Source organism: Artibeus jamaicensis, unplaced genomic scaffold (assembly GCF_021234435.1).
Source record: "Artibeus jamaicensis isolate MK-2021 breed Jamaican fruit bat unplaced genomic scaffold, CSHL_Jam_final contig_466, whole genome shotgun sequence".
NCBI classification, from domain to species: domain Eukaryota; kingdom Metazoa; phylum Chordata; class Mammalia; order Chiroptera; family Phyllostomidae; genus Artibeus; species Artibeus jamaicensis.
Genome location: NW_026521844.1, coordinates 9,439,409 through 9,447,130, shown reverse-complemented (window position 1 = coordinate 9,447,130; position 7,722 = coordinate 9,439,409).

Below are 7,722 nucleotides of genomic sequence, written 5' to 3'. Positions count from 1 at the left end.
CCCATGAGATTGTCAGCTAATTTCTCAACAGAAACTTTGCAAACCAGAAGGGATTTACGTGAAATATTCAAAATGATGAAAAGCAAGGACCTATAACCAAGATGACTCTACCCAACAAAGCTATCATTTAGGATCAAAGGACAGATAAAGAGCTTCGAAGATAAGAAAAAGCTAATGAAGTTCATCACCACCAAACCAGTATTATAAGAAATGATAATGTGTCCTCTTTAAGAAGAAGAAAAAAAGATAAAGAATATAAGGAGTAAAATGGCAATAAATACATAAATATATCAACAACTGCTTTAAAAGCAAATGGATTTAATACTCCAATTAAAAGATATATGGAGGCTGAATGAGTAACAAAACAAGACCTCACATATGCTGTCTGCCAGAGACTCACTTCAGATCAAAAGACTCTCACAGACTGAAGGTAAAGCAATGGGAAAAGATATTTCATGAAAATGAAAACAAACAAAATCTGGAGTAGCAATATGTATACCAGACAAAATAAACTTTAAAACAAAGGCTATATAACAAAAGACAAAGAAGGGCCCAGCAATTCCAATCATGGGTATTTATCTGAAGAAACACAAACACTAAATTGAAAAGATATATACATTCATTCTTTGCAGCATTATTTACAATTGCCAAGCTACGGAAGCAACCCAAGTGTGCATCAACAGATGAACGGATAAAGAAGCGGTGCATATACATATATACTTGAACATGACTCAGCCATAGAGAAAGAATGAAATACTACCGTTTGTGACATGGATGGACCTAGAGGGGATTATGCTAAGTGCAATAAGTCAGACGAAGGAAGACAAATGCCGTACAATTTTAGTTATATGTAGAATCTAAAATATAGAATAAACAAGTGGAACAGAAACAGGTTTATAGATACGAAGAACATTTTGATGGTTGCCAGGTGGGAGGGTGGTTGCAATTATGAGTGAAAGAGTTGAAGATATTAAGAAGTACAAGTTGGTGGTACAGAATGGTCATGGGGATTAAAGCACAGTGTAGGGAATACAGTCGATAATTTCATAACAGCTATGAATAGTGTCAGGTGGGAATGAGACTATTGGGATGATCACTTAATAAGTTACATAATGTCTAATCGCTGGGTTGTGCACCTGAAACTAATACAGTATTCCCTATCAACTCTAACTGAAAAAATAAAAAAAATATTGAAAGTCAAAAATAATGAGAGTATAATTTATAGGTAAGCATGTCTCAGTTAAAAGACACAGACAGGTGCCAACATCAATAGCTTTCCCCTCCCCATTTACCAGACTTAAAATTTCTAGTGCACAGGCATTGCTAATTCTTTTTGGAATCCTTGAGATTACAATTCTTGTTTTAGAGTAGGTGTGCAGTGTTTATAATTTGAGTGAATAAGTTACTTCCAAGCAGGGTGACTGAACAAGAAAAGGTGTATTCTTCCCATTACTGATGTGAGCTCCCACTGGTTGCTGTGCAAGGCTGTTCTGAGGTCCCAGTTCTAGTATCATAAAACATCAAGCATACAAAAATAAAACAAAGTGAAGCCTGCCCCTCTCTGATAATAGGTTTTTGTTGTTATTGTTTTTTTTTTACTTCTGCATGTGAAACTAATAATGTTCTCAGAAGATTACCAGTCAAGGTTTGGGACAGAGGCTAAAGAGAAAGACTCATTCTACTTGTAGATAAGGTTGCCTGATAAATGATAGGATATCTATATAAATTTGAACTTTACATGAACCAGAAATGATATAGGACATACTCATACTAAAAAGTGATGTTTTTAGTGTGAAATTCAAATTTCAATGGTAAATCTGTAGTTTTATTAACTAAATTAGATAATGTTATGTGAGGAGTACTTTGGACATACAGAGTAAGATGTGCTTTCTGGAACCTCCAGTGACCTTCTTTTGGGAGTCCATCAAGCAGAGCCAAGGAGCTAAGGTAGATCTGTAGGGCTAAATGTTTTAGGCAACTGGATAAAGAGCTTGGGTAGAGTGTTATTCAAGAAAAGAAAAGAAAGTAAGGTAGCTTTTGCAGAGATGAAAATTTCTTTTCTTAGCTACAATTATATTAAAAATATACTTAGATTAGAAAAATTAATCCTTTTCCAGGTGAGAAGAAAGCCAAGCATAATCACAGTAGACCATGTGTGAGAGAGAAAGCATATGCTATGGAATTAAATTGTATTCAGATATACTCTGATAGAGCAAATATGAGAGAGGATAACACCACAGAAAGCTAAATTAGGTTTTCCCTCTGACAACCAGTGGACTCATGACTTGTGGAAGGCCTAATGTAATCATGGGAGAAGATAAGAGAAGGCATAGATGCAGTTAAGAATTATTTAACATTTTTAACAGTCATGTTCAAGGTCATTAAGCTCATAAATGATGTAAAATGTAACAGGATTATTCCCAAATATGTGATAAAGACATTTAAAAAGTAATATGGCATATGACAGAACTCCAGGGTCTTAAGAGACTCATTAGTAGATTTCACAGGAAGTTGTTGATAAATAAGAAAAGCTGTTAAATAGACTTTGAAAATCTCCAAAGAACTAGGGCATACAGTAAGGAAGTTTCAGGAAAGTGCAATATGATGAAATTCAGACAAAAAAGGATAACTATTATACAAGGTTGCACATATATTTTAGGCTATAACATTTCAAACAGAAATATCTTCAAGATGTTGGATTGTTTAAAAAGAGACACAAATAAACATCTTTCTCTTAGGTCTCTACTATGTCAAAACATTAGAATCTGTTACTGATATATATACACAGCTGACTAGTTTTAAACTATGTAAAAAATACAATGATGACCAAATATTTTTTTAATATTTAATTTATTTTTCAACAGACAGCAAGGGAGGGAGAAACAGTAGTAGAGAAACATCAGTGTGTGGTTGACTCTTGTGCTCCCCCTACTGGGGACCCGGCCTGTAATCCAGGCATGTGCCCTAATTGGGAATCAAACCAGCGATCCTTTGGTTCACAGGCCAGACCTCAGTACACTGAGCCACACCAGCCAGGGCTGATTACAAAGTATTTTTACATCATAAAAGGTGTGAATTATTCGTATTTGGTCTATAACTCTGGATGAGTGCTTGGAATTAAAGTCAGATCAGTAGCATTTCAACTCTGCTGTGATGATATTCTGGTGGCTCGCTACTTCCTGGCCATGATGCTGTGTAATGTTTACCTGCCAGGTCATCTTAAGACCACCTTTCTGCTTAAGCAAATATAGAAATGGAAAAAAATATATACATCTTGTACATATAGCTCTGAAATACAAAGCTACTGCATAAAAAACATTATTCTAATGGTAGCTTTACTAAAAATGGGGAGAAGGGATTTATTTAGAGTAAAAGAACACTAAAAAGGAGTTAATAAATTTGGTGGTTTTTGTTTGTTAAGAATAAATTTTCATTATTTTAAATCCAGAAGTGGCTTAAATTAAAATAAAGTTATTATGATAATTTAATAAAACATTATAATTTGTATTTGTTTTGGTCACCTGGTTTCAGTTACCTGGTTTCAGTTGTGCTCAGTAGAATCACTTAATTTTACTAGTGACCATAAATATTTGAAAATATATAATCTAGCACTTTTAAAGTTTCTATTGTATAAACATTTTAAATGCTTTGGCATGCTTAAATAGTTACATATTGGGGAACTCGAAGCAAACTATAATATTTTCTGAAAGGCAACATTCATATCACATACATTGAAGTGAGTTTTCATGTGACCCTATATGGCTGCTCACTAAGGGGAAGTAGTGTTTTAATGTTACAATGTATGGGATAGTCTAAAACTTTTGCATTAGATCTTTAAAAAAACACAAATAGAGAAACACCTTGTGACTGGGTTTTCACAGTGGGAATAAATAAAACTTTTAAAACATCATAAAAGGAATATAATAGCAAAAAAGGGAGGAGTTACTATTTTTCTTTGTTTCTTCAAGAGAAGATTAAAAAGAAACCTCTTTTTTAAAGTAGTTGACACCTACATACATCTAACGAAAAACAAATGGAGTGTTTCAGCTGATTTTCTAATGTCCTTCTCCAGCCACGACCCCTGCTTGGTCTGGCCTGATTCATCCGTGGCCCCCGTCAGTACATCATGGTGTGGGCTGAGCTCTCCTGTGGCTTCCTGAGTGAATGCTGAAAAGGCCATCAGGTCCCCTGCAGCTCCTTGTACACTGACTTCTTGTGTGTCCTGCTGTGTACAAGGCCTGCCCCTGTGGTTTTATATCTGTGTCCTACAGGCTGTGACATTTTTGTACTAACCGAGCCCCATTTTTGTACTAACCTTCTGCATGGAAGCCTGTTCTGCCACTGAGATTTTTCTCTGATAAGGTAGCAGTAAGCATGTTACATTTGTATTGTTGATCTGTTCATGTGTAATAAGCCACCCCACTATTAGTGGCTTGAGGCCACAGCCATTTTATCACCTAGGACAGTGATTTGGGCAGGAGTAAGCAGGGCTAGTTCATCTATGCCTGACATGACTGCAACTGGATGGCTGAACTGGGGCTGGTGGGTGTGTGTTGGCCTCATTTGCACACCTGGGGCTTGTGGTCAGGTGGAACACCATGGTCCTCTGTTGGACTTTTTCCTCAACCGGTGGTCTCATATCCTCCAGGGCCTCTGTCTCCATGTGTCCACTGTGTTCAGCAGGAGGACATGGACTTCTTTGTGTGGGAGTTGGATTCCAAGATGGAAAGTAGAAGTTGAGGGACCTGAGCTGAAAACATCACTTTGGTCAAAGCAAGCCATGTGGACAGCCAGCGTTGAGGAGTTGAAGAAATAGACTTTATCTCCAGGAGAGGGGAATGGCAAATGTTTCACTAAGGAGCATAGGGGTGTTCATTGGTAGGTTGCTTTTAATGCCCTACCAGACTACTTTTGCAAATGATTTACACTGGTCTTTGAAAAAGGACAGCTGTGCCTGGCAGCATCTTTCTTTGAGTATTCCTTTGAAAACTGCAGGTTTTCTGTATGTGATTTCCTGGGATAGGAGGGGGAAACAAAACAAAACAAACAAACAAAAACCCTTCTTCTTTTTTATTATAATGTTAAGTAAAAGTAGTTTATTTTTTTTTGCCCTGGCTGGTGTAGCTCAGTGGATTGAGCACAGGCCTGCGAACCAGGGGATCACAGTATGATTCCCAGTCAGGGCACATGCCTGGGTTGCAGGCTGGTTCCCTGCAGGCCAATTCCCAGCAGAAAGGCAACCGTACACTGATCTTTCTCTCCCTTTCTCCTTCCCCTCTAAGGATAAATAAATAAAATCTTTAAAAAAATAAAAAAGCAGTTTATTTTTATTTTATTTTATTATAAATGTAAGTTTGTACCATTTCTTAAGAATTTTATTTATTTATTTTTAGATAGAGGGGAAAGGAGGGACAAAGAGGGGAAGAGAAATATCAATGTGTGGTTGCCTCTCAAGCACCCCCTATTGAGGACCTGGCCTACAACCCAGGCATGTGTCCTGACTGGGACTCAAACGAGTGACCCTTGGTTCAGAGGCCAGCACTCAGTCCACTCAGCCACACCAGCCCGGGCAAGTAAAAATTGTTTAAAATTTCAATCTAATCTTTTCAAATAGCTAAGCTGATTAAATCAGGGGAATAATGTTTCTGGTTTATTACATTTCTCTCTGGTTTTGAGATAAGCAAGTCCCTTGCACTAATTTTATATTATAAGATGTGGAGATTTGGATTATACTCCCTTGGAAATAGATATACTCAGAACTAAAACTCAGAACTAAATGAATGATTTGGAAGTCCCTTGTTGCAGTAGGGAATAATGTTTCATACTTATTAACTGGCATCAGTTTGCTGAAGTTTTAGGGGGAAGAGGAGAGGAGAGTAGTACTTAATTTACAGGTAAATTATGCAATTTTACTTACTAATTTATGTGATAAAATAACTTTATTTTGTCTCAGCAACTTGAGTGTATGTTTATATAGACTTCCGTCATTCTCTTATTTGAAACCCTTCAAATTCTTCCTGTGATGAGTCAAAAAGTGAAAATTCCTTGATGCAATTGAAAGCCCTGACCTGTTTCCAGATCTAAGCCATTATGTACCACCTCTTGACCCACTCCCAGCCAATCTAACTGCTTGTAAGTCTCCCAGATTATGAACTGAGTCATATCACTTATAACTTCAATTCTCTCTACTGAAGCATCTTTCTTTGGCCCCCTGATTTGCTTATTTCCCCTCCTTCAAAAACTGAGTCCCAAAGACACCGTTACTTTTTCTAGCCTTAGCTCAAATATTGACTCTAAATACATCTTCCTTAGCATTGTCTCTTCTTATAAAGTAACTATTTTATCTCGTGTGCCCACTTCCAGAATCCATACATTTCTATCTTTACAGCTATAGCATTTTATTGCATTTAATTATTTGTTCTCTACTGGACAACATGCAATATACCCTTATATTCCGAATTTTCTCTTTCTCAGACAATGCCTGGCCTATATTTAGTATTTAAAAATGATGTTTATGAAATTAATGAAACTATACTAAAATGCTTTTGATATCAGCCTCTCCTAGACAAGTCCCAAGGCAGACACATATTTATTAACTCAGCATGTATCAATATGATTCAGAAGATATTATTCATGTATGATGTTCTATTTTTGAAAGAATTTTTTTGTCCTCAACTGAGAGCATGAGGAAGGAAGAGAGAGAAAGAGACATTGATAGGTTGCCTTCTCATGCATGCCCTGACTGGGGATTGAACTCATAACCTTGGTATGTGCCCCGACTGGGATTTGAATCTGTGACCTTTTGGTCTACAGAACAATGCTCCAACCACCTGGGCCACACTGGCAGTGCTAATGCTCTGTTCTTTAATTGAGACTTGAAGCATGTTTAGAAACTGAATGTGTGCTGCCAGAAGATGTGCTGGGCTAGATTTTTGATTTTCTCTTCAATGCAGCAGACTGTTTAGAAGCAAGAAGAAAATCCTTTTTTTCTTTCATATGTCTGTTAAGATGTAGTGTTTGATGTACTTGCTTCCTAAGGCATACATAGTTGAGTGCAATTAAATAAAGAAATGTTGACTCCACAAGCCATATTGCACAGAGTATGTTTCACAGAACTATATCTTGATATGTCACATAATTCCCATGTGCATTTGGAGGTCTGTGCTCATCATCGGCTGGAATCAATGTCATCCAAATGTGATGGTCTTGAACTGAAGTTTTCATTTAATCTTACAAGCTCTGCCTAAGGATCACAGCATTGGCAAGTTTTCAATATTGGCTTGGCCAAAAAGTCCATATAGGTTTTTCCATAAAATAAAAGACACCTCACTTTCACCAATAACTTTCTTGATTTGGATATTTTAAGTATGTGGGCTATCTCCTGTGTGGTATATTTTAATTTTGCTCAATTAATGTCTTAGTATTGATTGCTATCAACTTTTGACTGTCTACCTGACTGCAGAGCATAATCCAGCAAAAAATCTCCAGCACAAAACTTTGCAGCCCACTTTAGACACATTTGATTGGTCACAGCACCTTCTCCACACACTGCACAAATCTTTTTTTGTGTGTTTCAGTTGTGTTTTTACCTTTCTTGAAATAATAAAGCACAATACGCCAAAAACGTTCATATTTTCTTTCATCTTCAACATTAAAATGGCTTCACTAATTTTGATTTTTTTAAATGCATGCTGATGTGACGTTTGTCACAATACAATGTAA